At 48.3% G+C, this 25,362-nt stretch overlaps 58 non-coding genes and 3 pseudogenes across 58 annotated transcripts; all 61 read left to right on the plus strand.

The window, feature by feature from the left end:
- The first annotated feature begins 157 nt into the window (after positions 1-157).
- LOC140590742 (5S ribosomal RNA) lies at positions 158-276 on the plus strand. Its single transcript, XR_011991579.1, has one exon. It is a non-coding gene; the product is annotated as a 5S ribosomal RNA (ribosomal RNA).
- A 297-nt stretch (positions 277-573) lies between these two features.
- On the plus strand, positions 574-692 carry LOC140590743 (5S ribosomal RNA). The gene has a single exon (XR_011991580.1). It is a non-coding gene; the product is annotated as a 5S ribosomal RNA (ribosomal RNA).
- Positions 693-989: 297 nt separating this feature from the next.
- LOC140590744 (5S ribosomal RNA) lies at positions 990-1,108 on the plus strand. Its single transcript, XR_011991581.1, has one exon. It is a non-coding gene; the product is annotated as a 5S ribosomal RNA (ribosomal RNA).
- Positions 1,109-1,405: 297 nt separating this feature from the next.
- LOC140589617 (5S ribosomal RNA) lies at positions 1,406-1,524 on the plus strand. The gene has a single exon (XR_011990796.1). It is a non-coding gene; the product is annotated as a 5S ribosomal RNA (ribosomal RNA).
- Positions 1,525-1,821: 297 nt separating this feature from the next.
- LOC140590746 (5S ribosomal RNA) lies at positions 1,822-1,940 on the plus strand. Its single transcript, XR_011991583.1, has one exon. It is a non-coding gene; the product is annotated as a 5S ribosomal RNA (ribosomal RNA).
- Positions 1,941-2,237: 297 nt separating this feature from the next.
- Positions 2,238-2,356, plus strand: LOC140590747 (5S ribosomal RNA). The gene has a single exon (XR_011991584.1). It is a non-coding gene; the product is annotated as a 5S ribosomal RNA (ribosomal RNA).
- A 297-nt stretch (positions 2,357-2,653) lies between these two features.
- On the plus strand, positions 2,654-2,772 carry LOC140590748 (5S ribosomal RNA). Its single transcript, XR_011991585.1, has one exon. It is a non-coding gene; the product is annotated as a 5S ribosomal RNA (ribosomal RNA).
- Positions 2,773-3,069: 297 nt separating this feature from the next.
- Positions 3,070-3,188, plus strand: LOC140590749 (5S ribosomal RNA). The gene has a single exon (XR_011991586.1). It is a non-coding gene; the product is annotated as a 5S ribosomal RNA (ribosomal RNA).
- Positions 3,189-3,485: 297 nt separating this feature from the next.
- LOC140590750 (5S ribosomal RNA) lies at positions 3,486-3,604 on the plus strand. The gene has a single exon (XR_011991587.1). It is a non-coding gene; the product is annotated as a 5S ribosomal RNA (ribosomal RNA).
- Positions 3,605-3,901: 297 nt separating this feature from the next.
- Positions 3,902-4,020, plus strand: LOC140590752 (5S ribosomal RNA). The gene has a single exon (XR_011991589.1). It is a non-coding gene; the product is annotated as a 5S ribosomal RNA (ribosomal RNA).
- A 297-nt stretch (positions 4,021-4,317) lies between these two features.
- On the plus strand, positions 4,318-4,436 carry LOC140590753 (5S ribosomal RNA). Its single transcript, XR_011991590.1, has one exon. It is a non-coding gene; the product is annotated as a 5S ribosomal RNA (ribosomal RNA).
- A 297-nt stretch (positions 4,437-4,733) lies between these two features.
- Positions 4,734-4,852, plus strand: LOC140590754 (5S ribosomal RNA). The gene has a single exon (XR_011991591.1). It is a non-coding gene; the product is annotated as a 5S ribosomal RNA (ribosomal RNA).
- Positions 4,853-5,149: 297 nt separating this feature from the next.
- LOC140590755 (5S ribosomal RNA) lies at positions 5,150-5,268 on the plus strand. The gene has a single exon (XR_011991592.1). It is a non-coding gene; the product is annotated as a 5S ribosomal RNA (ribosomal RNA).
- Positions 5,269-5,565: 297 nt separating this feature from the next.
- On the plus strand, positions 5,566-5,684 carry LOC140590756 (5S ribosomal RNA). The gene has a single exon (XR_011991593.1). It is a non-coding gene; the product is annotated as a 5S ribosomal RNA (ribosomal RNA).
- A 297-nt stretch (positions 5,685-5,981) lies between these two features.
- On the plus strand, positions 5,982-6,100 carry LOC140589618 (5S ribosomal RNA). The gene has a single exon (XR_011990797.1). It is a non-coding gene; the product is annotated as a 5S ribosomal RNA (ribosomal RNA).
- Positions 6,101-6,397: 297 nt separating this feature from the next.
- LOC140590758 (5S ribosomal RNA) lies at positions 6,398-6,516 on the plus strand. The gene has a single exon (XR_011991595.1). It is a non-coding gene; the product is annotated as a 5S ribosomal RNA (ribosomal RNA).
- A 297-nt stretch (positions 6,517-6,813) lies between these two features.
- On the plus strand, positions 6,814-6,932 carry LOC140590759 (5S ribosomal RNA). Its single transcript, XR_011991596.1, has one exon. It is a non-coding gene; the product is annotated as a 5S ribosomal RNA (ribosomal RNA).
- Positions 6,933-7,229: 297 nt separating this feature from the next.
- On the plus strand, positions 7,230-7,348 carry LOC140590760 (5S ribosomal RNA). The gene has a single exon (XR_011991597.1). It is a non-coding gene; the product is annotated as a 5S ribosomal RNA (ribosomal RNA).
- A 297-nt stretch (positions 7,349-7,645) lies between these two features.
- LOC140590761 (5S ribosomal RNA) lies at positions 7,646-7,764 on the plus strand. Its single transcript, XR_011991598.1, has one exon. It is a non-coding gene; the product is annotated as a 5S ribosomal RNA (ribosomal RNA).
- A 297-nt stretch (positions 7,765-8,061) lies between these two features.
- On the plus strand, positions 8,062-8,180 carry LOC140590762 (5S ribosomal RNA). The gene has a single exon (XR_011991599.1). It is a non-coding gene; the product is annotated as a 5S ribosomal RNA (ribosomal RNA).
- Positions 8,181-8,476: 296 nt separating this feature from the next.
- Positions 8,477-8,595, plus strand: LOC140590763 (5S ribosomal RNA). Its single transcript, XR_011991600.1, has one exon. It is a non-coding gene; the product is annotated as a 5S ribosomal RNA (ribosomal RNA).
- A 298-nt stretch (positions 8,596-8,893) lies between these two features.
- LOC140590764 (5S ribosomal RNA) lies at positions 8,894-9,012 on the plus strand. The gene has a single exon (XR_011991601.1). It is a non-coding gene; the product is annotated as a 5S ribosomal RNA (ribosomal RNA).
- Positions 9,013-9,309: 297 nt separating this feature from the next.
- Positions 9,310-9,428, plus strand: LOC140590765 (5S ribosomal RNA). The gene has a single exon (XR_011991602.1). It is a non-coding gene; the product is annotated as a 5S ribosomal RNA (ribosomal RNA).
- A 297-nt stretch (positions 9,429-9,725) lies between these two features.
- Positions 9,726-9,844, plus strand: LOC140590766 (5S ribosomal RNA). Its single transcript, XR_011991603.1, has one exon. It is a non-coding gene; the product is annotated as a 5S ribosomal RNA (ribosomal RNA).
- Positions 9,845-10,141: 297 nt separating this feature from the next.
- Positions 10,142-10,260, plus strand: LOC140590767 (5S ribosomal RNA). The gene has a single exon (XR_011991604.1). It is a non-coding gene; the product is annotated as a 5S ribosomal RNA (ribosomal RNA).
- Positions 10,261-10,557: 297 nt separating this feature from the next.
- Positions 10,558-10,676, plus strand: LOC140590769 (5S ribosomal RNA). Its single transcript, XR_011991606.1, has one exon. It is a non-coding gene; the product is annotated as a 5S ribosomal RNA (ribosomal RNA).
- A 297-nt stretch (positions 10,677-10,973) lies between these two features.
- LOC140590770 (5S ribosomal RNA) lies at positions 10,974-11,092 on the plus strand. The gene has a single exon (XR_011991607.1). It is a non-coding gene; the product is annotated as a 5S ribosomal RNA (ribosomal RNA).
- A 297-nt stretch (positions 11,093-11,389) lies between these two features.
- On the plus strand, positions 11,390-11,508 carry LOC140590771 (5S ribosomal RNA). Its single transcript, XR_011991608.1, has one exon. It is a non-coding gene; the product is annotated as a 5S ribosomal RNA (ribosomal RNA).
- A 297-nt stretch (positions 11,509-11,805) lies between these two features.
- On the plus strand, positions 11,806-11,924 carry LOC140590772 (5S ribosomal RNA). Its single transcript, XR_011991609.1, has one exon. It is a non-coding gene; the product is annotated as a 5S ribosomal RNA (ribosomal RNA).
- A 297-nt stretch (positions 11,925-12,221) lies between these two features.
- LOC140590773 (5S ribosomal RNA) lies at positions 12,222-12,340 on the plus strand. Its single transcript, XR_011991610.1, has one exon. It is a non-coding gene; the product is annotated as a 5S ribosomal RNA (ribosomal RNA).
- A 297-nt stretch (positions 12,341-12,637) lies between these two features.
- On the plus strand, positions 12,638-12,756 carry LOC140590774 (5S ribosomal RNA). Its single transcript, XR_011991611.1, has one exon. It is a non-coding gene; the product is annotated as a 5S ribosomal RNA (ribosomal RNA).
- Positions 12,757-13,053: 297 nt separating this feature from the next.
- LOC140590775 (5S ribosomal RNA) lies at positions 13,054-13,172 on the plus strand. The gene has a single exon (XR_011991612.1). It is a non-coding gene; the product is annotated as a 5S ribosomal RNA (ribosomal RNA).
- A 297-nt stretch (positions 13,173-13,469) lies between these two features.
- LOC140589549 (5S ribosomal RNA) lies at positions 13,470-13,588 on the plus strand. The gene has a single exon (XR_011990728.1). It is a non-coding gene; the product is annotated as a 5S ribosomal RNA (ribosomal RNA).
- A 297-nt stretch (positions 13,589-13,885) lies between these two features.
- LOC140589876 (5S ribosomal RNA) lies at positions 13,886-14,004 on the plus strand. Its single transcript, XR_011991055.1, has one exon. It is a non-coding gene; the product is annotated as a 5S ribosomal RNA (ribosomal RNA).
- A 297-nt stretch (positions 14,005-14,301) lies between these two features.
- Positions 14,302-14,420, plus strand: LOC140590163 (5S ribosomal RNA; annotated as a pseudogene).
- Positions 14,421-14,717: 297 nt separating this feature from the next.
- LOC140590333 (5S ribosomal RNA) lies at positions 14,718-14,836 on the plus strand (annotated as a pseudogene).
- Positions 14,837-15,133: 297 nt separating this feature from the next.
- Positions 15,134-15,252, plus strand: LOC140590119 (5S ribosomal RNA; annotated as a pseudogene).
- Positions 15,253-15,549: 297 nt separating this feature from the next.
- LOC140589743 (5S ribosomal RNA) lies at positions 15,550-15,668 on the plus strand. The gene has a single exon (XR_011990922.1). It is a non-coding gene; the product is annotated as a 5S ribosomal RNA (ribosomal RNA).
- Positions 15,669-15,965: 297 nt separating this feature from the next.
- LOC140589448 (5S ribosomal RNA) lies at positions 15,966-16,084 on the plus strand. The gene has a single exon (XR_011990627.1). It is a non-coding gene; the product is annotated as a 5S ribosomal RNA (ribosomal RNA).
- A 297-nt stretch (positions 16,085-16,381) lies between these two features.
- LOC140589449 (5S ribosomal RNA) lies at positions 16,382-16,500 on the plus strand. Its single transcript, XR_011990628.1, has one exon. It is a non-coding gene; the product is annotated as a 5S ribosomal RNA (ribosomal RNA).
- A 297-nt stretch (positions 16,501-16,797) lies between these two features.
- Positions 16,798-16,916, plus strand: LOC140589450 (5S ribosomal RNA). The gene has a single exon (XR_011990629.1). It is a non-coding gene; the product is annotated as a 5S ribosomal RNA (ribosomal RNA).
- A 297-nt stretch (positions 16,917-17,213) lies between these two features.
- On the plus strand, positions 17,214-17,332 carry LOC140589451 (5S ribosomal RNA). The gene has a single exon (XR_011990630.1). It is a non-coding gene; the product is annotated as a 5S ribosomal RNA (ribosomal RNA).
- A 297-nt stretch (positions 17,333-17,629) lies between these two features.
- LOC140589452 (5S ribosomal RNA) lies at positions 17,630-17,748 on the plus strand. The gene has a single exon (XR_011990631.1). It is a non-coding gene; the product is annotated as a 5S ribosomal RNA (ribosomal RNA).
- A 297-nt stretch (positions 17,749-18,045) lies between these two features.
- On the plus strand, positions 18,046-18,164 carry LOC140589619 (5S ribosomal RNA). The gene has a single exon (XR_011990798.1). It is a non-coding gene; the product is annotated as a 5S ribosomal RNA (ribosomal RNA).
- Positions 18,165-18,461: 297 nt separating this feature from the next.
- Positions 18,462-18,580, plus strand: LOC140590776 (5S ribosomal RNA). The gene has a single exon (XR_011991613.1). It is a non-coding gene; the product is annotated as a 5S ribosomal RNA (ribosomal RNA).
- Positions 18,581-18,877: 297 nt separating this feature from the next.
- Positions 18,878-18,996, plus strand: LOC140590777 (5S ribosomal RNA). The gene has a single exon (XR_011991614.1). It is a non-coding gene; the product is annotated as a 5S ribosomal RNA (ribosomal RNA).
- A 297-nt stretch (positions 18,997-19,293) lies between these two features.
- LOC140589620 (5S ribosomal RNA) lies at positions 19,294-19,412 on the plus strand. The gene has a single exon (XR_011990799.1). It is a non-coding gene; the product is annotated as a 5S ribosomal RNA (ribosomal RNA).
- Positions 19,413-19,709: 297 nt separating this feature from the next.
- Positions 19,710-19,828, plus strand: LOC140590778 (5S ribosomal RNA). Its single transcript, XR_011991615.1, has one exon. It is a non-coding gene; the product is annotated as a 5S ribosomal RNA (ribosomal RNA).
- A 297-nt stretch (positions 19,829-20,125) lies between these two features.
- On the plus strand, positions 20,126-20,244 carry LOC140590780 (5S ribosomal RNA). The gene has a single exon (XR_011991617.1). It is a non-coding gene; the product is annotated as a 5S ribosomal RNA (ribosomal RNA).
- A 297-nt stretch (positions 20,245-20,541) lies between these two features.
- On the plus strand, positions 20,542-20,660 carry LOC140590781 (5S ribosomal RNA). The gene has a single exon (XR_011991618.1). It is a non-coding gene; the product is annotated as a 5S ribosomal RNA (ribosomal RNA).
- Positions 20,661-20,957: 297 nt separating this feature from the next.
- LOC140590782 (5S ribosomal RNA) lies at positions 20,958-21,076 on the plus strand. The gene has a single exon (XR_011991619.1). It is a non-coding gene; the product is annotated as a 5S ribosomal RNA (ribosomal RNA).
- A 297-nt stretch (positions 21,077-21,373) lies between these two features.
- LOC140590783 (5S ribosomal RNA) lies at positions 21,374-21,492 on the plus strand. The gene has a single exon (XR_011991620.1). It is a non-coding gene; the product is annotated as a 5S ribosomal RNA (ribosomal RNA).
- Positions 21,493-21,789: 297 nt separating this feature from the next.
- LOC140590784 (5S ribosomal RNA) lies at positions 21,790-21,908 on the plus strand. Its single transcript, XR_011991621.1, has one exon. It is a non-coding gene; the product is annotated as a 5S ribosomal RNA (ribosomal RNA).
- Positions 21,909-22,205: 297 nt separating this feature from the next.
- LOC140590785 (5S ribosomal RNA) lies at positions 22,206-22,324 on the plus strand. The gene has a single exon (XR_011991622.1). It is a non-coding gene; the product is annotated as a 5S ribosomal RNA (ribosomal RNA).
- A 297-nt stretch (positions 22,325-22,621) lies between these two features.
- Positions 22,622-22,740, plus strand: LOC140590786 (5S ribosomal RNA). The gene has a single exon (XR_011991623.1). It is a non-coding gene; the product is annotated as a 5S ribosomal RNA (ribosomal RNA).
- A 297-nt stretch (positions 22,741-23,037) lies between these two features.
- On the plus strand, positions 23,038-23,156 carry LOC140590787 (5S ribosomal RNA). The gene has a single exon (XR_011991624.1). It is a non-coding gene; the product is annotated as a 5S ribosomal RNA (ribosomal RNA).
- A 297-nt stretch (positions 23,157-23,453) lies between these two features.
- Positions 23,454-23,572, plus strand: LOC140590788 (5S ribosomal RNA). Its single transcript, XR_011991625.1, has one exon. It is a non-coding gene; the product is annotated as a 5S ribosomal RNA (ribosomal RNA).
- Positions 23,573-23,869: 297 nt separating this feature from the next.
- Positions 23,870-23,988, plus strand: LOC140590789 (5S ribosomal RNA). Its single transcript, XR_011991626.1, has one exon. It is a non-coding gene; the product is annotated as a 5S ribosomal RNA (ribosomal RNA).
- A 297-nt stretch (positions 23,989-24,285) lies between these two features.
- Positions 24,286-24,404, plus strand: LOC140590791 (5S ribosomal RNA). Its single transcript, XR_011991628.1, has one exon. It is a non-coding gene; the product is annotated as a 5S ribosomal RNA (ribosomal RNA).
- A 297-nt stretch (positions 24,405-24,701) lies between these two features.
- Positions 24,702-24,820, plus strand: LOC140590792 (5S ribosomal RNA). Its single transcript, XR_011991629.1, has one exon. It is a non-coding gene; the product is annotated as a 5S ribosomal RNA (ribosomal RNA).
- Positions 24,821-25,117: 297 nt separating this feature from the next.
- Positions 25,118-25,236, plus strand: LOC140590793 (5S ribosomal RNA). Its single transcript, XR_011991630.1, has one exon. It is a non-coding gene; the product is annotated as a 5S ribosomal RNA (ribosomal RNA).
- The last annotated feature ends 126 nt before the right edge of the window (positions 25,237-25,362 follow it).

The following is a 25,362-nucleotide window of genomic DNA, read 5'->3' on the forward strand; positions in this document are numbered from 1 at the left end:
AATCGTATACAACTCACCGATTTCTTCCTCATTTTAATAACGACTTTCTCAAAGACATCTTGACATCAATGCCGCATCGACGTCTGCTCTTCTCTCGGTGCGACTCTCAATAAACCCTCAACTGAAAACAAAAGTGCTGATTCTGGCCGCTTCCCTCGCTTACGGCCATACCGTTCCGACTGCGCCCGATCTCGTCTGATCTCGGAAGCTAAGCGGGGCCGGGCTTGGTTAGTACTTGGTTGGGAGACTGCCTGGGAATACCAAGTGCCGTAAGCTTTTTCTTAGTTTCACCTTATCCAGAGGGCCCTGCGTCTTGCCACGAATGTAAAGATGTCACTACCCTTTCATTTCACAAATTACCTTTATTTGTACAAAGACGGCAGTCCCCGCCCACTTTTGCAGAAAGTACTCGTAGCAATCGTATACAACTCACCGATTTCTTCCTCATTTTAATAACGACTTTCTCAAAGACATCTTGACATCAATGCCGCATCGACGTCTGCTCTTCTCTCGGTGCGACTCTCAATAAACCCTCAACTGAAAACAAAAGTGCTGATTCTGGCCGCTTCCCTCGCTTACGGCCATACCGTTCCGACTGCGCCCGATCTCGTCTGATCTCGGAAGCTAAGCGGGGCCGGGCTTGGTTAGTACTTGGTTGGGAGACTGCCTGGGAATACCAAGTGCCGTAAGCTTTTTCTTAGTTTCACCTTATCCAGAGGGCCCTGCGTCTTGCCACGAATGTAAAGATGTCACTACCCTTTCATTTCACAAATTACCTTTATTTGTACAAAGACGGCAGTCCCCGCCCACTTTTGCAGAAAGTACTCGTAGCAATCGTATACAACTCACCGATTTCTTCCTCATTTTAATAACGACTTTCTCAAAGACATCTTGACATCAATGCCGCATCGACGTCTGCTCTTCTCTCGGTGCGACTCTCAATAAACCCTCAACTGAAAACAAAAGTGCTGATTCTGGCCGCTTCCCTCGCTTACGGCCATACCGTTCCGACTGCGCCCGATCTCGTCTGATCTCGGAAGCTAAGCGGGGCCGGGCTTGGTTAGTACTTGGTTGGGAGACTGCCTGGGAATACCAAGTGCCGTAAGCTTTTTCTTAGTTTCACCTTATCCAGAGGGCCCTGCGTCTTGCCACGAATGTAAAGATGTCACTACCCTTTCATTTCACAAATTACCTTTATTTGTACAAAGACGGCAGTCCCCGCCCACTTTTGCAGAAAGTACTCGTAGCAATCGTATACAACTCACCGATTTCTTCCTCATTTTAATAACGACTTTCTCAAAGACATCTTGACATCAATGCCGCATCGACGTCTGCTCTTCTCTCGGTGCGACTCTCAATAAACCCTCAACTGAAAACAAAAGTGCTGATTCTGGCCGCTTCCCTCGCTTACGGCCATACCGTTCCGACTGCGCCCGATCTCGTCTGATCTCGGAAGCTAAGCGGGGCCGGGCTTGCTTAGTACTTGGTTGGGAGACTGCCTGGGAATACCAAGTGCCGTAAGCTTTTTCTTAGTTTCACCTTATCCAGAGGGCCCTGCGTCTTGCCACGAATGTAAAGATGTCACTACCCTTTCATTTCACAAATTACCTTTATTTGTACAAAGACGGCAGTCCCCGCCCACTTTTGCAGAAAGTACTCGTAGCAATCGTATACAACTCACCGATTTCTTCCTCATTTTAATAACGACTTTCTCAAAGACATCTTGACATCAATGCCGCATCGACGTCTGCTCTTCTCTCGGTGCGACTCTCAATAAACCCTCAACTGAAAACAAAAGTGCTGATTCTGGCCGCTTCCCTCGCTTACGGCCATACCGTTCCGACTGCGCCCGATCTCGTCTGATCTCGGAAGCTAAGCGGGGCCGGGCTTGGTTAGTACTTGGTTGGGAGACTGCCTGGGAATACCAAGTGCCGTAAGCTTTTTCTTAGTTTCACCTTATCCAGAGGGCCCTGCGTCTTGCCACGAATGTAAAGATGTCACTACCCTTTCATTTCACAAATTACCTTTATTTGTACAAAGACGGCAGTCCCCGCCCACTTTTGCAGAAAGTACTCGTAGCAATCGTATACAACTCACCGATTTCTTCCTCATTTTAATAACGACTTTCTCAAAGACATCTTGACATCAATGCCGCATCGACGTCTGCTCTTCTCTCGGTGCGACTCTCAATAAACCCTCAACTGAAAACAAAAGTGCTGATTCTGGCCGCTTCCCTCGCTTACGGCCATACCGTTCCGACTGCGCCCGATCTCGTCTGATCTCGGAAGCTAAGCGGGGCCGGGCTTGGTTAGTACTTGGTTGGGAGACTGCCTGGGAATACCAAGTGCCGTAAGCTTTTTCTTAGTTTCACCTTATCCAGAGGGCCCTGCGTCTTGCCACGAATGTAAAGATGTCACTACCCTTTCATTTCACAAATTACCTTTATTTGTACAAAGACGGCAGTCCCCGCCCACTTTTGCAGAAAGTACTCGTAGCAATCGTATACAACTCACCGATTTCTTCCTCATTTTAATAACGACTTTCTCAAAGACATCTTGACATCAATGCCGCATCGACGTCTGCTCTTCTCTCGGTGCGACTCTCAATAAACCCTCAACTGAAAACAAAAGTGCTGATTCTGGCCGCTTCCCTCGCTTACGGCCATACCGTTCCGACTGCGCCCGATCTCGTCTGATCTCGGAAGCTAAGCGGGGCCGGGCTTGGTTAGTACTTGGTTGGGAGACTGCCTGGGAATACCAAGTGCCGTAAGCTTTTTCTTAGTTTCACCTTATCCAGAGGGCCCTGCGTCTTGCCACGAATGTAAAGATGTCACTACCCTTTCATTTCACAAATTACCTTTATTTGTACAAAGACGGCAGTCCCCGCCCACTTTTGCAGAAAGTACTCGTAGCAATCGTATACAACTCACCGATTTCTTCCTCATTTTAATAACGACTTTCTCAAAGACATCTTGACATCAATGCCGCATCGACGTCTGCTCTTCTCTCGGTGCGACTCTCAATAAACCCTCAACTGAAAACAAAAGTGCTGATTCTGGCCGCTTCCCTCGCTTACGGCCATACCGTTCCGACTGCGCCCGATCTCGTCTGATCTCGGAAGCTAAGCGGGGCCGGGCTTGGTTAGTACTTGGTTGGGAGACTGCCTGGGAATACCAAGTGCCGTAAGCTTTTTCTTAGTTTCACCTTATCCAGAGGGCCCTGCGTCTTGCCACGAATGTAAAGATGTCACTACCCTTTCATTTCACAAATTACCTTTATTTGTACAAAGACGGCAGTCCCCGCCCACTTTTGCAGAAAGTACTCGTAGCAATCGTATACAACTCACCGATTTCTTCCTCATTTTAATAACGACTTTCTCAAAGACATCTTGACATCAATGCCGCATCGACGTCTGCTCTTCTCTCGGTGCGACTCTCAATAAACCCTCAACTGAAAACAAAAGTGCTGATTCTGGCCGCTTCCCTCGCTTACGGCCATACCGTTCCGACTGCGCCCGATCTCGTCTGATCTCGGAAGCTAAGCGGGGCCGGGCTTGGTTAGTACTTGGTTGGGAGACTGCCTGGGAATACCAAGTGCCGTAAGCTTTTTCTTAGTTTCACCTTATCCAGAGGGCCCTGCGTCTTGCCACGAATGTAAAGATGTCACTACCCTTTCATTTCACAAATTACCTTTATTTGTACAAAGACGGCAGTCCCCGCCCACTTTTGCAGAAAGTACTCGTAGCAATCGTATACAACTCACCGATTTCTTCCTCATTTTAATAACGACTTTCTCAAAGACATCTTGACATCAATGCCGCATCGACGTCTGCTCTTCTCTCGGTGCGACTCTCAATAAACCCTCAACTGAAAACAAAAGTGCTGATTCTGGCCGCTTCCCTCGCTTACGGCCATACCGTTCCGACTGCGCCCGATCTCGTCTGATCTCGGAAGCTAAGCGGGGCCGGGCTTGGTTAGTACTTGGTTGGGAGACTGCCTGGGAATACCAAGTGCCGTAAGCTTTTTCTTAGTTTCACCTTATCCAGAGGGCCCTGCGTCTTGCCACGAATGTAAAGATGTCACTACCCTTTCATTTCACAAATTACCTTTATTTGTACAAAGACGGCAGTCCCCGCCCACTTTTGCAGAAAGTACTCGTAGCAATCGTATACAACTCACCGATTTCTTCCTCATTTTAATAACGACTTTCTCAAAGACATCTTGACATCAATGCCGCATCGACGTCTGCTCTTCTCTCGGTGCGACTCTCAATAAACCCTCAACTGAAAACAAAAGTGCTGATTCTGGCCGCTTCCCTCGCTTACGGCCATACCGTTCCGACTGCGCCCGATCTCGTCTGATCTCGGAAGCTAAGCGGGGCCGGGCTTGGTTAGTACTTGGTTGGGAGACTGCCTGGGAATACCAAGTGCCGTAAGCTTTTTCTTAGTTTCACCTTATCCAGAGGGCCCTGCGTCTTGCCACGAATGTAAAGATGTCACTACCCTTTCATTTCACAAATTACCTTTATTTGTACAAAGACGGCAGTCCCCGCCCACTTTTGCAGAAAGTACTCGTAGCAATCGTATACAACTCACCGATTTCTTCCTCATTTTAATAACGACTTTCTCAAAGACATCTTGACATCAATGCCGCATCGACGTCTGCTCTTCTCTCGGTGCGACTCTCAATAAACCCTCAACTGAAAACAAAAGTGCTGATTCTGGCCGCTTCCCTCGCTTACGGCCATACCGTTCCGACTGCGCCCGATCTCGTCTGATCTCGGAAGCTAAGCGGGGCCGGGCTTGGTTAGTACTTGGTTGGGAGACTGCCTGGGAATACCAAGTGCCGTAAGCTTTTTCTTAGTTTCACCTTATCCAGAGGGCCCTGCGTCTTGCCACGAATGTAAAGATGTCACTACCCTTTCATTTCACAAATTACCTTTATTTGTACAAAGACGGCAGTCCCCGCCCACTTTTGCAGAAAGTACTCGTAGCAATCGTATACAACTCACCGATTTCTTCCTCATTTTAATAACGACTTTCTCAAAGACATCTTGACATCAATGCCGCATCGACGTCTGCTCTTCTCTCGGTGCGACTCTCAATAAACCCTCAACTGAAAACAAAAGTGCTGATTCTGGCCGCTTCCCTCGCTTACGGCCATACCGTTCCGACTGCGCCCGATCTCGTCTGATCTCGGAAGCTAAGCGGGGCCGGGCTTGGTTAGTACTTGGTTGGGAGACTGCCTGGGAATACCAAGTGCCGTAAGCTTTTTCTTAGTTTCACCTTATCCAGAGGGCCCTGCGTCTTGCCACGAATGTAAAGATGTCACTACCCTTTCATTTCACAAATTACCTTTATTTGTACAAAGACGGCAGTCCCCGCCCACTTTTGCAGAAAGTACTCGTAGCAATCGTATACAACTCACCGATTTCTTCCTCATTTTAATAACGACTTTCTCAAAGACATCTTGACATCAATGCCGCATCGACGTCTGCTCTTCTCTCGGTGCGACTCTCAATAAACCCTCAACTGAAAACAAAAGTGCTGATTCTGGCCGCTTCCCTCGCTTACGGCCATACCGTTCCGACTGCGCCCGATCTCGTCTGATCTCGGAAGCTAAGCGGGGCCGGGCTTGGTTAGTACTTGGTTGGGAGACTGCCTGGGAATACCAAGTGCCGTAAGCTTTTTCTTAGTTTCACCTTATCCAGAGGGCCCTGCGTCTTGCCACGAATGTAAAGATGTCACTACCCTTTCATTTCACAAATTACCTTTATTTGTACAAAGACGGCAGTCCCCGCCCACTTTTGCAGAAAGTACTCGTAGCAATCGTATACAACTCACCGATTTCTTCCTCATTTTAATAACGACTTTCTCAAAGACATCTTGACATCAATGCCGCATCGACGTCTGCTCTTCTCTCGGTGCGACTCTCAATAAACCCTCAACTGAAAACAAAAGTGCTGATTCTGGCCGCTTCCCTCGCTTACGGCCATACCGTTCCGACTGCGCCCGATCTCGTCTGATCTCGGAAGCTAAGCGGGGCCGGGCTTGCTTAGTACTTGGTTGGGAGACTGCCTGGGAATACCAAGTGCCGTAAGCTTTTTCTTAGTTTCACCTTATCCAGAGGGCCCTGCGTCTTGCCACGAATGTAAAGATGTCACTACCCTTTCATTTCACAAATTACCTTTATTTGTACAAAGACGGCAGTCCCCGCCCACTTTTGCAGAAAGTACTCGTAGCAATCGTATACAACTCACCGATTTCTTCCTCATTTTAATAACGACTTTCTCAAAGACATCTTGACATCAATGCCGCATCGACGTCTGCTCTTCTCTCGGTGCGACTCTCAATAAACCCTCAACTGAAAACAAAAGTGCTGATTCTGGCCGCTTCCCTCGCTTACGGCCATACCGTTCCGACTGCGCCCGATCTCGTCTGATCTCGGAAGCTAAGCGGGGCCGGGCTTGGTTAGTACTTGGTTGGGAGACTGCCTGGGAATACCAAGTGCCGTAAGCTTTTTCTTAGTTTCACCTTATCCAGAGGGCCCTGCGTCTTGCCACGAATGTAAAGATGTCACTACCCTTTCATTTCACAAATTACCTTTATTTGTACAAAGACGGCAGTCCCCGCCCACTTTTGCAGAAAGTACTCGTAGCAATCGTATACAACTCACCGATTTCTTCCTCATTTTAATAACGACTTTCTCAAAGACATCTTGACATCAATGCCGCATCGACGTCTGCTCTTCTCTCGGTGCGACTCTCAATAAACCCTCAACTGAAAACAAAAGTGCTGATTCTGGCCGCTTCCCTCGCTTACGGCCATACCGTTCCGACTGCGCCCGATCTCGTCTGATCTCGGAAGCTAAGCGGGGCCGGGCTTGGTTAGTACTTGGTTGGGAGACTGCCTGGGAATACCAAGTGCCGTAAGCTTTTTCTTAGTTTCACCTTATCCAGAGGGCCCTGCGTCTTGCCACGAATGTAAAGATGTCACTACCCTTTCATTTCACAAATTACCTTTATTTGTACAAAGACGGCAGTCCCCGCCCACTTTTGCAGAAAGTACTCGTAGCAATCGTATACAACTCACCGATTTCTTCCTCATTTTAATAACGACTTTCTCAAAGACATCTTGACATCAATGCCGCATCGACGTCTGCTCTTCTCTCGGTGCGACTCTCAATAAACCCTCAACTGAAAACAAAAGTGCTGATTCTGGCCGCTTCCCTCGCTTACGGCCATACCGTTCCGACTGCGCCCGATCTCGTCTGATCTCGGAAGCTAAGCGGGGCCGGGCTTGGTTAGTACTTGGTTGGGAGACTGCCTGGGAATACCAAGTGCCGTAAGCTTTTTCTTAGTTTCACCTTATCCAGAGGGCCCTGCGTCTTGCCACGAATGTAAAGATGTCACTACCCTTTCATTTCACAAATTACCTTTATTTGTACAAAGACGGCAGTCCCCGCCCACTTTTGCAGAAAGTACTCGTAGCAATCGTATACAACTCACCGATTTCTTCCTCATTTTAATAACGACTTTCTCAAAGACATCTTGACATCAATGCCGCATCGACGTCTGCTCTTCTCTCGGTGCGACTCTCAATAAACCCTCAACTGAAAACAAAAGTGCTGATTCTGGCCGCTTCCCTTGCTTACGGCCATACCGTTCCGACTGCGCCCGATCTCGTCTGATCTCGGAAGCTAAGCGGGGCCGGGCTTGGTTAGTACTTGGTTGGGAGACTGCCTGGGAATACCAAGTGCCGTAAGCTTTTTCTTAGTTTCACCTTATCCAGAGGGCCCTGCGTCTTGCCACGAATGTAAAGATGTCACTACCCTTTCATTTCACAAATTACCTTTATTTGTACAAAGACGGCAGTCCCCGCCCACTTTTGCAGAAAGTACTCGTAGCAATCGTATACAACTCACCGATTTCTTCCTCATTTTAATAACGACTTTCTCAAAGACATCTTGACATCAATGCCGCATCGACGTCTGCTCTTCTCTCGGTGCGACTCTCAATAAACCCTCAACTGAAAACAAAAGTGCTGATTCTGGCCGCTTCCCTTGCTTACGGCCATACCGTTCCGACTGCGCCCGATCTCGTCTGATCTCGGAAGCTAAGCGGGGCCGGGCTTGGTTAGTACTTGGTTGGGAGACTGCCTGGGAATACCAAGTGCCGTAAGCTTTTCTTAGTTTCACCTTATCCAGAGGGCCCTGCGTCTTGCCACGAATGTAAAGATGTCACTACCCTTTCATTTCACAAATTACCTTTATTTGTACAAAGACGGCAGTCCCCGCCCACTTTTGCAGAAAGTACTCGTAGCAATCGTATACAACTCACCGATTTCTTCCTCATTTTAATAACGACTTTCTCAAAGACATCTTGACATCAATGCCGCATCGACGTCTGCTCTTCTCTCGGTGCGACTCTCAATAAACCCTCAACTGAAAACAAAAGTGCTGATTCTGGCCGCTTCCCTTGCTTACGGCCATACCGTTCCGACTGCGCCCGATCTCGTCTGATCTCGGAAGCTAAGCGGGGCCGGGCTTGGTTAGTACTTGGTTGGGAGACTGCCTGGGAATACCAAGTGCCGTAAGCTTTTTCTTAGTTTCACCTTATCCAGAGGGCCCTGCGTCTTGCCACGAATGTAAAGATGTCACTACCCTTTCATTTCACAAATTACCTTTATTTGTACAAAGACGGCAGTCCCCGCCCACTTTTGCAGAAAGTACTCGTAGCAATCGTATACAACTCACCGATTTCTTCCTCATTTTAATAACGACTTTCTCAAAGACATCTTGACATCAATGCCGCATCGACGTCTGCTCTTCTCTCGGTGCGACTCTCAATAAACCCTCAACTGAAAACAAAAGTGCTGATTCTGGCCGCTTGCCCTTGCTTACGGCCATACCGTTCCGACTGCGCCCGATCTCGTCTGATCTCGGAAGCTAAGCGGGGCCGGGCTTGGTTAGTACTTGGTTGGGAGACTGCCTGGGAATACCAAGTGCCGTAAGCTTTTTCTTAGTTTCACCTTATCCAGAGGGCCCTGCGTCTTGCCACGAATGTAAAGATGTCACTACCCTTTCATTTCACAAATTACCTTTATTTGTACAAAGACGGCAGTCCCCGCCCACTTTTGCAGAAAGTACTCGTAGCAATCGTATACAACTCACCGATTTCTTCCTCATTTTAATAACGACTTTCTCAAAGACATCTTGACATCAATGCCGCATCGACGTCTGCTCTTCTCTCGGTGCGACTCTCAATAAACCCTCAACTGAAAACAAAAGTGCTGATTCTGGCCGCTTCCCTTGCTTACGGCCATACCGTTCCGACTGCGCCCGATCTCGTCTGATCTCGGAAGCTAAGCGGGGCCGGGCTTGGTTAGTACTTGGTTGGGAGACTGCCTGGGAATACCAAGTGCCGTAAGCTTTTTCTTAGTTTCACCTTATCCAGAGGGCCCTGCGTCTTGCCACGAATGTAAAGATGTCACTACCCTTTCATTTCACAAATTACCTTTATTTGTACAAAGACGGCAGTCCCCGCCCACTTTTGCAGAAAGTACTCGTAGCAATCGTATACAACTCACCGATTTCTTCCTCATTTTAATAACGACTTTCTCAAAGACATCTTGACATCAATGCCGCATCGACGTCTGCTCTTCTCTCGGTGCGACTCTCAATAAACCCTCAACTGAAAACAAAAGTGCTGATTCTGGCCGCTTCCCTTGCTTACGGCCATACCGTTCCGACTGCGCCCGATCTCGTCTGATCTCGGAAGCTAAGCGGGGCCGGGCTTGGTTAGTACTTGGTTGGGAGACTGCCTGGGAATACCAAGTGCCGTAAGCTTTTTCTTAGTTTCACCTTATCCAGAGGGCCCTGCGTCTTGCCACGAATGTAAAGATGTCACTACCCTTTCATTTCACAAATTACCTTTATTTGTACAAAGACGGCAGTCCCCGCCCACTTTTGCAGAAAGTACTCGTAGCAATCGTATACAACTCACCGATTTCTTCCTCATTTTAATAACGACTTTCTCAAAGACATCTTGACATCAATGCCGCATCGACGTCTGCTCTTCTCTCGGTGCGACTCTCAATAAACCCTCAACTGAAAACAAAAGTGCTGATTCTGGCCGCTTCCCTTGCTTACGGCCATACCGTTCCGACTGCGCCCGATCTCGTCTGATCTCGGAAGCTAAGCGGGGCCGGGCTTGGTTAGTACTTGGTTGGGAGACTGCCTGGGAATACCAAGTGCCGTAAGCTTTTTCTTAGTTTCACCTTATCCAGAGGGCCCTGCGTCTTGCCACGAATGTAAAGATGTCACTACCCTTTCATTTCACAAATTACCTTTATTTGTACAAAGACGGCAGTCCCCGCCCACTTTTGCAGAAAGTACTCGTAGCAATCGTATACAACTCACCGATTTCTTCCTCATTTTAATAACGACTTTCTCAAAGACATCTTGACATCAATGCCGCATCGACGTCTGCTCTTCTCTCGGTGCGACTCTCAATAAACCCTCAACTGAAAACAAAAGTGCTGATTCTGGCCGCTTCCCTTGCTTACGGCCATACCGTTCCGACTGCGCCCGATCTCGTCTGATCTCGGAAGCTAAGCGGGGCCGGGCTTGGTTAGTACTTGGTTGGGAGACTGCCTGGGAATACCAAGTGCCGTAAGCTTTTTCTTAGTTTCACCTTATCCAGAGGGCCCTGCGTCTTGCCACGAATGTAAAGATGTCACTACCCTTTCATTTCACAAATTACCTTTATTTGTACAAAGACGGCAGTCCCCGCCCACTTTTGCAGAAAGTACTCGTAGCAATCGTATACAACTCACCGATTTCTTCCTCATTTTAATAACGACTTTCTCAAAGACATCTTGACATCAATGCCGCATCGACGTCTGCTCTTCTCTCGGTGCGACTCTCAATAAACCCTCAACTGAAAACAAAAGTGCTGATTCTGGCCGCTTCCCTCGCTTACGGCCATACCGTTCCGACTGCGCCCGATCTCGTCTGATCTCGGAAGCTAAGCGGGGCCGGGCTTGGTTAGTACTTGGTTGGGAGACTGCCTGGGAATACCAAGTGCCGTAAGCTTTTTCTTAGTTTCACCTTATCCAGAGGGCCCTGCGTCTTGCCACGAATGTAAAGATGTCACTACCCTTTCATTTCACAAATTACCTTTATTTGTACAAAGACGGCAGTCCCCGCCCACTTTTGCAGAAAGTACTCGTAGCAATCGTATACAACTCACCGATTTCTTCCTCATTTTAATAACGACTTTCTCAAAGACATCTTGACATCAATGCCGCATCGACGTCTGCTCTTCTCTCGGTGCGACTCTCAATAAACCCTCAACTGAAAACAAAAGTGCTGATTCTGGCCGCTTCCCTCGCTTACGGCCATACCGTTCCGACTGCGCCCGATCTCGTCTGATCTCGGAAGCTAAGCGGGGCCGGGCTTGGTTAGTACTTGGTTGGGAGACTGCCTGGGAATACCAAGTGCCGTAAGCTTTTTCTTAGTTTCACCTTATCCAGAGGGCCCTGCGTCTTGCCACGAATGTAAAGATGTCACTACCCTTTCATTTCACAAATTACCTTTATTTGTACAAAGACGGCAGTCCCCGCCCACTTTTGCAGAAAGTACTCGTAGCAATCGTATACAACTCACCGATTTCTTCCTCATTTTAATAACGACTTTCTCAAAGACATCTTGACATCAATGCCGCATCGACGTCTGCTCTTCTCTCGGTGCGACTCTCAATAAACCCTCAACTGAAAACAAAAGTGCTGATTCTGGCCGCTTCCCTCGCTTACGGCCATACCGTTCCGACTGCGCCCGATCTCGTCTGATCTCGGAAGCTAAGCGGGGCCGGGCTTGGTTAGTACTTGGTTGGGAGACTGCCTGGGAATACCAAGTGCCGTAAGCTTTTTCTTAGTTTCACCTTATCCAGAGGGCCCTGCGTCTTGCCACGAATGTAAAGATGTCACTACCCTTTCATTTCACAAATTACCTTTATTTGTACAAAGACGGCAGTCCCCGCCCACTTTTGCAGAAAGTACTCGTAGCAATCGTATACAACTCACCGATTTCTTCCTCATTTTAATAACGACTTTCTCAAAGACATCTTGACATCAATGCCGCATCGACGTCTGCTCTTCTCTCGGTGCGACTCTCAATAAACCCTCAACTGAAAACAAAAGTGCTGATTCTGGCCGCTTCCCTCGCTTACGGCCATACCGTTCCGACTGCGCCCGATCTCGTCTGATCTCGGAAGCTAAGCGGGGCCGGGCTTGGTTAGTACTTGGTTGGGAGACTGCCTGGGAATACCAAGTGCCGTAAGCTTTTTCTTAGTTTCACCTTATCCAGAGGGCCCTGCGTCTTGCCACGAATGTAAAGATGTCACTACCCTTTCATTTCACAAATTACCTTTATTTGTACAAAGACGGCAGTCCCCGCCCACTTTTGCAGAAAGTACTCGTAGCAATCGTATACAACTCACCGATTTCTTCCTCATTTTAATAACGACTTTCTCAAAGACATCTTGACATCAATGCCGCATCGACGTCTGCTCTTCTCTCGGTGCGACTCTCAATAAACCCTCAACTGAAAACAAAAGTGCTGATTCTGGCCGCTGCCCTTGCTTACGGCCATACCGTTCCGACTGCGCCCGATCTCGTCTGATCTCGGAAGCTAAGCGGGGCCGGGCTTGGTTAGTACTTGGTTGGGAGACTGCCTGGGAATACCAAGTGCCGTAAGCTTTTTCTTAGTTTCACCTTATCCAGAGGGCCCTGCGTCTTGCCACGAATGTAAAGATGTCACTACCCTTTCATTTCACAAATTACCTTTATTTGTACAAAGACGGCAGTCCCCGCCCACTTTTGCAGAAAGTACTCGTAGCAATCGTATACAACTCACCGATTTCTTCCTCATTTTAATAACGACTTTCTCAAAGACATCTTGACATCAATGCCGCATCGACGTCTGCTCTTCTCTCGGTGCGACTCTCAATAAACCCTCAACTGAAAACAAAAGTGCTGATTCTGGCCGCTTCCCTTGCTTACGGCCATACCGTTCCGACTGCGCCCGATCTCGTCTGATCTCGGAAGCTAAGCGGGGCCGGGCTTGGTTAGTACTTGGTTGGGAGACTGCCTGGGAATACCAAGTGCCGTAAGCTTTTTCTTAGTTTCACCTTATCCAGAGGGCCCTGCGTCTTGCCACGAATGTAAAGATGTCACTACCCTTTCATTTCACAAATTACCTTTATTTGTACAAAGACGGCAGTCCCCGCCCACTTTTGCAGAAAGTACTCGTAGCAATCGTATACAACTCACCGATTTCTTCCTCATTTTAATAACGACTTTCTCAAAGACATCTTGACATCAATGCCGCATCGACGTCTGCTCTTCTCTCGGTGCGACTCTCAATAAACCCTCAACTGAAAACAAAAGTGCTGATTCTGGCCGCTTCCCTTGCTTACGGCCATACCGTTCCGACTGCGCCCGATCTCGTCTGATCTCGGAAGCTAAGCGGGGCCGGGCTTGGTTAGTATTTGGTTGGGAGACTGCCTGGGAATACCAAGTGCCGTAAGCTTTTTCTTAGTTTCACCTTATCCAGAGGGCCCTGCGTCTTGCCACGAATGTAAAGATGTCACTACCCTTTCATTTCACAAATTACCTTTATTTGTACAAAGACGGCAGTCCCCGCCCACTTTTGCAGAAAGTACTCGTAGCAATCGTATACAACTCACCGATTTCTTCCTCATTTTAATAACGACTTTCTCAAAGACATCTTGACATCAATGCCGCATCGACGTCTGCTCTTCTCTCGGTGCGACTCTCAATAAACCCTCAACTGAAAACAAAAGTGCTGATTCTGGCCGCTTCCCTTGCTTACGGCCATACCGTTCCGACTGCGCCCGATCTCGTCTGATCTCGGAAGCTAAGCGGGGCCGGGCTTGGTTAGTACTTGGTTGGGAGACTGCCTGGGATTACCAAGTGCCGTAAGCATTTTCTTAGTTTCACCTTATCCAGAGGGCCCTGCGTCTTGCCACGAATTGAAAGATGTCACTCCCTTTTCATTTCACAAAGTATCTTTATTTGTACAACGACGGCAGTCCCCGCCCACTTTTGCAGAAAGTACTCGTAGCAATCGCATACAACTCACCGCTTTCTTCCTCATTTTAATAACGACTTTCTCAAAGACATCTTGACATCAATGCCGCATCGACGTCTGCTCTTCTCTCGGTGCGACTCTCAATAAACCCTCAACTGAAAACAAAAGGGCTGATTCTGGCCGCTTCCCTCGCTTACGGCCATACCGTTCCGACTGCGCCCGATCTCGTCTGATCTCGGAAGCTAAGCAGGGCCGGGCTTGGTTAGTATTTGGTTGGGAGACTGCCTGGGATTACCAAGTGCCGTAAGCTTTTTCTTACTTTCACCTTATCCAGAGGGCCCTGCGTCTTGCCACGAATGTAAAGATGTCACTACCCTTTCATTTCACAAATTACCTTTATTTGTACAAAGACGGCAGTCCCAGCCCACTTTTGCAGAAAGTACTCGTAGCAATCGTATACAACTCACCGCTTTCTTCCTCATTTTAAGAACGACTTTCTCAAAGACATCTTGACATCAATGCCGCATCGACGTCTGCTCTTCTCTCGGTGCGACTCTGAATTAACCCTCAACTGAAAACAAAAGTGCTGATTCTGGCTGCTTCCCTCGCTTACGGGCATACCGTTCCGACTGGGCCCGATCTCGTCTGATCTCAGAAGCTAAGCGGGGCCGGGCTTGGTTAGTACTTGGTTGGGAGACTGCCTGGGATTACCAAGTGCCGTAAGCTTTTTCTTACTTTCACTTTATCCCGAGGGCCCTGCGTCTTGCCCCGAATGTAAAGATGTCACTCCCCTTTCATTTCACAAATTAATTTTATTTGTACAACGACGGCAGTCCCCGCCCACTTTTGCAGAAAGTACTCGTAGCAATCGTATACAACTCACCGCTTTCTTCCTCATTTTAAGAATGACTTTCTCAAAGACATCTTGACATCAATGCCGCATCGACGTCTGCTCTTCTCTCGGTGCGACTCTCAATTAACCCTCAACTGAAAACAAAAGTGCTGATTCTGGGAGCTTCTCTCGCTTACGGCCATACCGTTCCGACTGCGCACGATCTCGTCTGATCTCGGAAGCTAAGCGGGGCCGGGCTTGGTTAGTACTTGGTTGGGAGACTGCTTGGGATTACCAAGTGCCGTAAGCTTTTTCTTACTTTCACTTTATCCCGAGGGCCCAGCGTCTTGCCACGAATGTAAAGCTGTCACTCCCCTTTCATTTCACAAATTACCTTTGTTTGTACAACGACGGCAGTCCCAGCCCACTTTTGCAGAAAGTACTCGTAGCAATCGTATACAACTCACCGCTTTCTTCCTCATTTTAATAACGACTTTCTCAAAGACATCTTGACATCAATGCCGCATCGACGTCTGCTCTTCTCTCGGTGCGACTCTCAATAAACCCTCAACTGAAAACAAAAGTGCTGATTCTGGCCGCTTCCCTCGCTTACGGCCATACCGTTCCGACTGCGCCCGATCTCGTCTGATCTCGGAAGCTAAGCGGGGCCGGGCTTGGTCAGTACTTGGTTGGGAGACTGCCTGGGAATACCAAGTGCCGTAAACTTTTTCTTAGTTTCACCTTATCCAGAGGGCCCTGCGTCTTGCCACGAATGTAAAGATGTCACTACCCTTTCATTTCACAAATTACCTTTATTTGTACAAAGACGGCAGTCCCCGCCCACTTTTGCAGAAAGTACTCGTAGCAATCGTATACAACTCACCGATTTCTTCCTCATTTTAATAACGACTTTCTCAAAGACATCTTGACATCAATGCCGCATCGACGTCTGCTCTTCTCTCGGTGCGACTCTCAATAAACCCTCAACTGAAAACAAAAGTGCTGATTCTGGCCGCTTCCCTCGCTTACGGCCATACCGTTCCGACTGCGCCCGATCTCGTCTGATCTCGGAAGCTAAGCGGGGCCGGGCTTGGTCAGTACTTGGTTGGGAGACTGCCTGGGAATACCAAGTGCCGTAAGCTTTTTCTTAGTTTCACCTTATCCAGAGGGCCCTGCGTCTTGCCACGAATGTAAAGATGTCACTACCCTTTCATTTCACAAATTACCTTTATTTGTACAAAGACGGCAGTCCCCGCCCACTTTTGCAGAAAGTACTCGTAGCAATCGTATACAACTCACCGATTTCTTCCTCATTTTAATAACGACTTTCTCAAAGACATCTTGACATCAATGCCGCATCGACGTCTGCTCTTCTCTCGGTGCGACTCTCAATAAACCCTCAACTGAAAACAAAAGTGCTGATTCTGGCCGCTTCCCTCGCTTACGGCCATACCGTTCCGACTGCGCCCGATCTCGTCTGATCTCGGAAGCTAAGCGGGGCCGGGCTTGGTCAGTACTTGGTTGGGAGACTGCCTGGGAATACCAAGTGCCGTAAGCTTTTTCTTAGTTTCACCTTATCCAGAGGGCCCTGCGTCTTGCCACGAATGTAAAGATGTCACTACCCTTTCATTTCACAAATTACCTTTATTTGTACAAAGACGGCAGTCCCCGCCCACTTTTGCAGAAAGTACTCGTAGCAATCGTATACAACTCACCGATTTCTTCCTCATTTTAATAACGACTTTCTCAAAGACATCTTGACATCAATGCCGCATCGACGTCTGCTCTTCTCTCGGTGCGACTCTCAATAAACCCTCAACTGAAAACAAAAGTGCTGATTCTGGCCGCTTCCCTCGCTTACGGCCATACCGTTCCGACTGCGCCCGATCTCGTCTGATCTCGGAAGCTAAGCGGGGCCGGGCTTGGTCAGTACTTGGTTGGGAGACTGCCTGGGAATACCAAGTGCCGTAAGCTTTTTCTTAGTTTCACCTTATCCAGAGGGCCCTGCGTCTTGCCACGAATGTAAAGATGTCACTACCCTTTCATTTCACAAATTACCTTTATTTGTACAAAGACGGCAGTCCCCGCCCACTTTTGCAGAAAGTACTCGTAGCAATCGTATACAACTCACCGATTTCTTCCTCATTTTAATAACGACTTTCTCAAAGACATCTTGACATCAATGCCGCATCGACGTCTGCTCTTCTCTCGGTGCGACTCTCAATAAACCCTCAACTGAAAACAAAAGTGCTGATTCTGGCCGCTTCCCTCGCTTACGGCCATACCGTTCCGACTGCGCCCGATCTCGTCTGATCTCGGAAGCTAAGCGGGGCCGGGCTTGGTCAGTACTTGGTTGGGAGACTGCCTGGGAATACCAAGTGCCGTAAGCTTTTTCTTAGTTTCACCTTATCCAGAGGGCCCTGTGTCTTGCCACGAATGTAAAGATGTCACTACCCTTTCATTTCACAAATTACCTTTATTTGTACAAAGACGGCAGTCCCCGCCCACTTTTGCAGAAAGTACTCGTAGCAATCGTATACAACTCACCGATTTCTTCCTCATTTTAATAACGACTTTCTCAAAGACATCTTGACATCAATGCCGCATCGACGTCTGCTCTTCTCTCGGTGCGACTCTCAATAAACCCTCAACTGAAAACAAAAGTGCTGATTCTGGCCGCTTCCCTCGCTTACGGCCATACCGTTCCGACTGCGCCCGATCTCGTCTGATCTCGGAAGCTAAGCGGGGCCGGGCTTGGTCAGTACTTGGTTGGGAGACTGCCTGGGAATACCAAGTGCCGTAAGCTTTTTCTTAGTTTCACCTTATCCAGAGGGCCCTGCGTCTTGCCACGAATGTAAAGATGTCACTACCCTTTCATTTCACAAATTACCTTTATTTGTACAAAGACGGCAGTCCCCGCCCACTTTTGCAGAAAGTACTCGTAGCAATCGTATACAACTCACCGATTTCTTCCTCATTTTAATAACGACTTTCTCAAAGACATCTTGACATCAATGCCGCATCGACGTCTGCTCTTCTCTCGGTGCGACTCTCAATAAACCCTCAACTGAAAACAAAAGTGCTGATTCTGGCCGCTTCCCTCGCTTACGGCCATACCGTTCCGACTGCGCCCGATCTCGTCTGATCTCGGAAGCTAAGCGGGGCCGGGCTTGCTTAGTACTTGGTTGGGAGACTGCCTGGGAATACCAAGTGCCGTAAGCTTTTTCTTAGTTTCACCTTATCCAGAGGGCCCTGCGTCTTGCCACGAATGTAAAGATGTCACTACCCTTTCATTTCACAAATTACCTTTATTTGTACAAAGACGGCAGTCCCCGCCCACTTTTGCAGAAAGTACTCGTAGCAATCGTATACAACTCACCGATTTCTTCCTCATTTTAATAACGACTTTCTCAAAGACATCTTGACATCAATGCCGCATCGACGTCTGCTCTTCTCTCGGTGCGACTCTCAATAAACCCTCAACTGAAAACAAAAGTGCTGATTCTGGCCGCTTCCCTCGCTTACGGCCATACCGTTCCGACTGCGCCCGATCTCGTCTGATCTCGGAAGCTAAGCGGGGCCGGGCTTGGTTAGTACTTGGTTGGGAGACTGCCTGGGAATACCAAGTGCCGTAAGCTTTTTCTTAGTTTCACCTTATCCAGAGGGCCCTGCGTCTTGCCACGAATGTAAAGATGTCACTACCCTTTCATTTCACAAATTACCTTTATTTGTACAAAGACGGCAGTCCCCGCCCACTTTTGCAGAAAGTACTCGTAGCAATCGTATACAACTCACCGATTTCTTCCTCATTTTAATAACGACTTTCTCAAAGACATCTTGACATCAATGCCGCATCGACGTCTGCTCTTCTCTCGGTGCGACTCTCAATAAACCCTCAACTGAAAACAAAAGTGCTGATTCTGGCCGCTTCCCTCGCTTACGGCCATACCGTTCCGACTGCGCCCGATCTCGTCTGATCTCGGAAGCTAAGCGGGGCCGGGCTTGGTTAGTACTTGGTTGGGAGACTGCCTGGGAATACCAAGTGCCGTAAGCTTTTTCTTAGTTTCACCTTATCCAGAGGGCCCTGCGTCTTGCCACGAATGTAAAGATGTCACTACCCTTTCATTTCACAAATTACCTTTATTTGTACAAAGACGGCAGTCCCCGCCCACTTTTGCAGAAAGTACTCGTAGCAATCGTATACAACTCACCGATTTCTTCCTCATTTTAATAACGACTTTCTCAAAGACATCTTGACATCAATGCCGCATCGACGTCTGCTCTTCTCTCGGTGCGACTCTCAATAAACCCTCAACTGAAAACAAAAGTGCTGATTCTGGCCGCTTCCCTCGCTTACGGCCATACCGTTCCGACTGCGCCCGATCTCGTCTGATCTCGGAAGCTAAGCGGGGCCGGGCTTGCTTAGTACTTGGTTGGGAGACTGCCTGGGAATACCAAGTGCCGTAAGCTTTTTCTTAGTTTCACCTTATCCAGAGGGCCCTGCGTCTTGCCACGAATGTAAAGATGTCACTACCCTTTCATTTCACAAATTACCTTTATTTGTACAAAGACGGCAGTCCCCGCCCACTTTTGCAGAAAGTACTCGTAGCAATCGTATACAACTCACCGATTTCTTCCTCATTTTAATAACGACTTTCTCAAAGACATCTTGACATCAATGCCGCATCGACGTCTGCTCTTCTCTCGGTGCGACTCTCAATAAACCCTCAACTGAAAACAAAAGTGCTGATTCTGGCCGCTTCCCTCGCTTACGGCCATACCGTTCCGACTGCGCCCGATCTCGTCTGATCTCGGAAGCTAAGCGGGGCCGGGCTTGGTTAGTACTTGGTTGGGAGACTGCCTGGGAATACCAAGTGCCGTAAGCTTTTTCTTAGTTTCACCTTATCCAGAGGGCCCTGCGTCTTGCCACGAATGTAAAGATGTCACTACCCTTTCATTTCACAAATTACCTTTATTTGTACAAAGACGGCAGTCCCCGCCCACTTTTGCAGAAAGTACTCGTAGCAATCGTATACAACTCACCGATTTCTTCCTCATTTTAATAACGACTTTCTCAAAGACATCTTGACATCAATGCCGCATCGACGTCTGCTCTTCTCTCGGTGCGACTCTCAATAAACCCTCAACTGAAAACAAAAGTGCTGATTCTGGCCGCTTCCCTCGCTTACGGCCATACCGTTCCGACTGCGCCCGATCTCGTCTGATCTCGGAAGCTAAGCGGGGCCGGGCTTGGTTAGTACTTGGTTGGGAGACTGCCTGGGAATACCAAGTGCCGTAAGCTTTTTCTTAGTTTCACCTTATCCAGAGGGCCCTGCGTCTTGCCACGAATGTAAAGATGTCACTACCCTTTCATTTCACAAATTACCTTTATTTGTACAAAGACGGCAGTCCCCGCCCACTTTTGCAGAAAGTACTCGTAGCAATCGTATACAACTCACCGATTTCTTCCTCATTTTAATAACGACTTTCTCAAAGACATCTTGACATCAATGCCGCATCGACGTCTGCTCTTCTCTCGGTGCGACTCTCAATAAACCCTCAACTGAAAACAAAAGTGCTGATTCTGGCCGCTTCCCTCGCTTACGGCCATACCGTTCCGACTGCGCCCGATCTCGTCTGATCTCGGAAGCTAAGCGGGGCCGGGCTTGGTTAGTACTTGGTTGGGAGACTGCCTGGGAATACCAAGTGCCGTAAGCTTTTTCTTAGTTTCACCTTATCCAGAGGGCCCTGCGTCTTGCCACGAATGTAAAGATGTCACTACCCTTTCATTTCACAAATTACCTTTATTTGTACAAAGACGGCAGTCCCCGCCCACTTTTGCAGAAAGTACTCGTAGCAATCGTATACAACTCACCGATTTCTTCCTCATTTTAATAACGACTTTCTCAAAGACATCTTGACATCAATGCCGCATCGACGTCTGCTCTTCTCTCGGTGCGACTGTCAATAAACCCTCAACTGAAAACAAAAGTGCTGATTCTGGCCGCTGCCCTTGCTTACGGCCATACCGTTCCGACTGCGCCCGATCTCGTCTGATCTCGGAAGCTAAGCGGGGCCGGGCTTGGTTAGTACTTGGTTGGGAGACTGCCTGGGAATACCAAGTGCCGTAAGCTTTTTCTTAGTTTCACCTTATCCAGAGGGCCCTGCGTCTTGCCACGAATGTAAAGATGTCACTACCCTTTCATTTCACAAATTACCTTTATTTGTACAAAGACGGCAGTCCCCGCCCACTTTTGCAGAAAGTACTCGTAGCAATCGTATACAACTCACCGATTTCTTCCTCATTTTAATAACGACTTTCTCAAAGACATCTTGACATCAATGCCGCATCGACGTCTGCTCTTCTCTCGGTGCGACTCTCAATAAACCCTCAACTGAAAACAAAAGTGCTGATTCTGGCCGCTTCCCTTGCTTACGGCCATACCGTTCCGACTGCGCCCGATCTCGTCTGATCTCGGAAGCTAAGCGGGGCCGGGCTTGGTTAGTACTTGGTTGGGAGACTGCCTGGGAATACCAAGTGCCGTAAGCTTTTTCTTAGTTTCACCTTATCCAGAGGGCCCTGCGTCTTGCCACGAATGTAAAGATGTCACTACCCTTTCATTTCACAAATTACCTTTATTTGTACAAAGACGGCAGTCCCCGCCCACTTTTGCAGAAAGTACTCGTAGCAATCGTATACAACTCACCGATTTCTTCCTCATTTTAATAACGACTTTCTCAAAGACATCTTGACATCAATGCCGCATCGACGTCTGCTCTTCTCTCGGTGCGACTCTCAATAAACCCTCAACTGAAAACAAAAGTGCTGATTCTGGCCGCTTCCCTTGCTTACGGCCATACCGTTCCGACTGCGCCCGATCTCGTCTGATCTCGGAAGCTAAGCGGGGCCGGGCTTGGTTAGTACTTGGTTGGGAGACTGCCTGGGAATACCAAGTGCCGTAAGCTTTTTCTTAGTTTCACCTTATCCAGAGGGCCCTGCGTCTTGCCACGAATGTAAAGATGTCACTACCCTTTCATTTCACAAATTACCTTTATTTGTACAAAGACGGCAGTCCCCGCCCACTTTTGCAGAAAGTACTCGTAGCAATCGTATACAACTCACCGATTTCTTCCTCATTTTAATAACGACTTTCTCAAAGACATCTTGACATCAATGCCGCATCGACGTCTGCTCTTCTCTCGGTGCGACTCTCAATAAACCCTCAACTGAAAACAAAAGTGCTGATTCTGGCCGCTGCCCTTGCTTACGGCCATACCGTTCCGACTGCGCCCGATCTCGTCTGATCTCGGAAGCTAAGCGGGGCCGGGCTTGGTTAGTACTTGGTTGGGAGACTGCCTGGGAATACCAAGTGCCGTAAGCTTTTTTTTAGTTTCACCTTATCCAGAGGGCCCTGCGTCTTGCCACGAATGTAAAGATGTCACTACCCTTTCATTTCACAAATTACCTTTATTTGTACAAAGACGGCAGTCCCCGCCCACTTTTGCAGAAAGTACTCGTAGCAATCGTATACAACTCACCGATTTCTTCCTCATTTTAATAACGACTTTCTCAAAGACATCTTGACATCAATGCCGCATCGACGTCTGCTCTTCTCTCGGTGCGACTCTCAATAAACCCTCAACTGAAAACAAAAGTGCTGATTCTGGCCGCTTCCCTTGCTTACGGCCATACCGTTCCGACTGCGCCCGATCTCGTCTGATCTCGGAAGCTAAGCGGGGCCGGGCTTGGTTAGTACTTGGTTGGGAGACTGCCTGGGAATACCAAGTGCCGTAAGCTTTTTCTTAGTTTCACCTTATCCAGAGGGCCCTGCGTCTTGCCACGAATGTAAAGATGTCACTACCCTTTCATTTCACAAATTACCTTTATTTGTACAAAGACGGCAGTCCCCGCCCACTTTTGCAGAAAGTACTCGTAGCAATCGTATACAACTCACCGATTTCTTCCTCATTTTAATAACGACTTTCTCAAAGACATCTTGACATCAATGCCGCATCGACGTCTGCTCTTCTCTCGGTGCGACTCTCAATAAACCCTCAACTGAAAACAAAAGTGCTGATTCTGGCCGCTTCCCTTGCTTACGGCCATACCGTTCCGACTGCGCCCGATCTCGTCTGATCTCGGAAGCTAAGCGGGGCCGGGCTTGGTTAGTACTTGGTTGGGAGACTGCCTGGGAATACCAAGTGCCGTAAGCTTTTTCTTAGTTTCACCTTATCCAGAGGGCCCTGCGTCTTGCCACGAATGTAAAGATGTCACTACCCTTTCATTTCACAAATTACCTTTATTTGTACAAAGACGGCAGTCCCCGCCCACTTTTGCAGAAAGTACTCGTAGCAATCGTATACAACTCACCGATTTCTTCCTCATTTTAATAACGACTTTCTCAAAGACATCTTGACATCAATGCCGCATCGACGTCTGCTCTTCTCTCGGTGCGACTCTCAATAAACCCTCAACTGAAAACAAAAGTGCTGATTCTGGCCGCTTCCCTTGCTTACGGCCATACCGTTCCGACTGCGCCCGATCTCGTCTGATCTCGGAAGCTAAGCGGGGCCGGGCTTGGTTAGTACTTGGTTGGGAGACTGCCTGGGAATACCAAGTGCCGTAAGCTTTTTCTTAGTTTCACCTTATCCAGAGGGCCCTGCGTCTTGCCACGAATGTAAAGATGTCACTACCCTTTCATTTCACAAATTACCTTTATTTGTACAAAGACGGCAGTCCCCGCCCACTTTTGCAGAAAGTACTCGTAGCAATCGTATACAACTCACCGATTTCTTCCTCATTTTAATAACGACTTTCTCAAAGACATCTTGACATCAATGCCGCATCGACGTCTGCTCTTCTCTCGGTGCGACTCTCAATAAACCCTCAACTGAAAACAAAAGTGCTGATTCTGGCCGCTTCCCTCGCTTACGGCCATACCGTTCCGACTGCGCCCGATCTCGTCTGATCTCGGAAGCTAAGCGGGGCCGGGCTTGGTTAGTACTTGGTTGGGAGACTGCCTGGGAATACCAAGTGCCGTAAGCTTTTTCTTAGTTTCACCTTATCCAGAGGGCCCTGCGTCTTGCCACGAATGTAAAGATGTCACTACCCTTTCATTTCACAAATTACCTTTATTTGTACAAAGACGGCAGTCCCCGCCCACTTTTGCAGAAAGTACTCGTAGCAATCGTATACAACTCACCGATTTCTTCCTCATTTTAATAACGACTTTCTCAAAGACATCTTGACATCAATGCCGCATCGACGTCTGCTCTTCTCTCGGTGCGACTCTCAATAAACCCTCAACTGAAAACAAAAGTGCTGATTCTGGCCGCTTCCCTCGCTTACGGCCATACCGTTCCGACTGCGCCCGATCTCGTCTGATCTCGGAAGCTAAGCGGGGCCGGGCTTGGTTAGTACTTGGTTGGGAGACTGCCTGGGAATACCAAGTGCCGTAAGCTTTTTCTTAGTTTCACCTTATCCAGAGGGCCCTGCGTCTTGCCACGAATGTAAAGATGTCACTACCCTTTCATTTCACAAATTACCTTTATTTGTACAAAGACGGCAGTCCCCGCCCACTTTTGCAGAAAGTACTCGTAGCAATCGTATACAACTCACCGATTTCTTCCTCATTTTAATAACGACTTTCTCAAAGACATCTTGACATCAATGCCGCATCGACGTCTGCTCTTCTCTCGGTGCGACTCTCAATAAACCCTCAACTGAAAACAAAAGTGCTGATTCTGGCCGCTTCCCTCGCTTACGGCCATACCGTTCCGACTGCGCCCGATCTCGTCTGATCTCGGAAGCTAAGCGGGGCCGGGCTTGGTTAGTACTTGGTTGGGAGACTGCCTGGGAATACCAAGTGCCGTAAGCTTTTTCTTAGTTTCACCTTATCCAGAGGGCCCTGCGTCTTGCCACGAATGTAAAGATGTCACTACCCTTTCATTTCACAAATTACCTTTATTTGTACAAAGACGGCAGTCCCCGCCCACTTTTGCAGAAAGTACTCGTAGCAATCGTATACAACTCACCGATTTCTTCCTCATTTTAATAACGACTTTCTCAAAGACATCTTGACATCAATGCCGCATCGACGTCTGCTCTTCTCTCGGTGCGACTCTCAATAAACCCTCAACTGAAAACAAAAGTGCTGATTCTGGCCGCTTCCCTCGCTTACGGCCATACCGTTCCGACTGCGCCCGATCTCGTCTGATCTCGGAAGCTAAGCGGGGCCGGGCTTGGTTAGTACTTGGTTGGGAGACTGCCTGGGAATACCAAGTGCCGTAAGCTTTTTCTTAGTTTCACCTTATCCAGAGGGCCCTGCGTCTTGCCACGAATGTAAAGATGTCACTACCCTTTCATTTCACAAATTACCTTTATTTGTACAAAGACGGCAGTCCCCGCCCACTTTTGCAG

This window comes from Paramormyrops kingsleyae, chromosome 4, assembly GCF_048594095.1.
Source record: "Paramormyrops kingsleyae isolate MSU_618 chromosome 4, PKINGS_0.4, whole genome shotgun sequence".
NCBI classification, from domain to species: Eukaryota; Metazoa; Chordata; class Actinopteri; order Osteoglossiformes; family Mormyridae; genus Paramormyrops; species Paramormyrops kingsleyae.